We start from the raw sequence: 669 nt of genomic DNA, 5'->3' as shown, positions 1-669 counted from the left end.
TGCCAGGCGGGAGTGGTCTGTGCTTGAGTGACTGGGAGATGCTCTCTGCTGTTTTCCTCTGGGGTCTCAAGAAGTTGACGCCTATCCGGACCCCTGGGGTACCCCTGCAGGGATTCTCTGTCTACACGTGTCCCAGCCATATCCACCTGTCTCGATTTAAAGCCCACACCCAGCCCCCATGTGTTCTCCGGGTATCACCCCCACCACCGCCGCCATGCATTCTCTGGACACCCCCTCCCACCACCATGTGTTCTCTGAGTATCCCCTTCCAATTCCCATCTGTTCTCTGGGTATCCCCTCCCACCTCCCATGTGTTCTCTGGCTATCCCCTCCCACCCCCACGTGTTCACCCGTATTCCCTCCTACCCATGCGTTTTCTAGGTATCCCCTCTGACCTCTCATGTGTTCCCTGAGTATCCCCACTCACCCCCACGTGTTCTGTGGGTGTCCCCTGCCAATCCCCAGGTGTCCTCGGGTGGCCCCTCCCCCACCACGTGTTCGCCCGGTGTCCCCTCCTCCCCCAGTCTTTCCTGGGTAGGTCTTCTCGCTCGCGTCTGTTTTCCCGTCATCCCTCTCACCCCTGTCATCATGTCCTCTCCTGCCCGTTTTTCACTCCAGGGCTTTTGCAGGGCTGACCAGGGGTCCCGCCTGGCTTCCCAGGTGCTGCTC

Source organism: Carlito syrichta, unplaced genomic scaffold (genome assembly GCF_000164805.1).
Source record: "Carlito syrichta isolate Samal-C Ts95f unplaced genomic scaffold, Tarsius_syrichta-2.0.1 Scaffold311457, whole genome shotgun sequence".
Lineage (NCBI taxonomy): Eukaryota > Metazoa > Chordata > Mammalia > Primates > Tarsiidae > Carlito > Carlito syrichta.
This window is presented reverse-complemented; position numbering follows the sequence as displayed.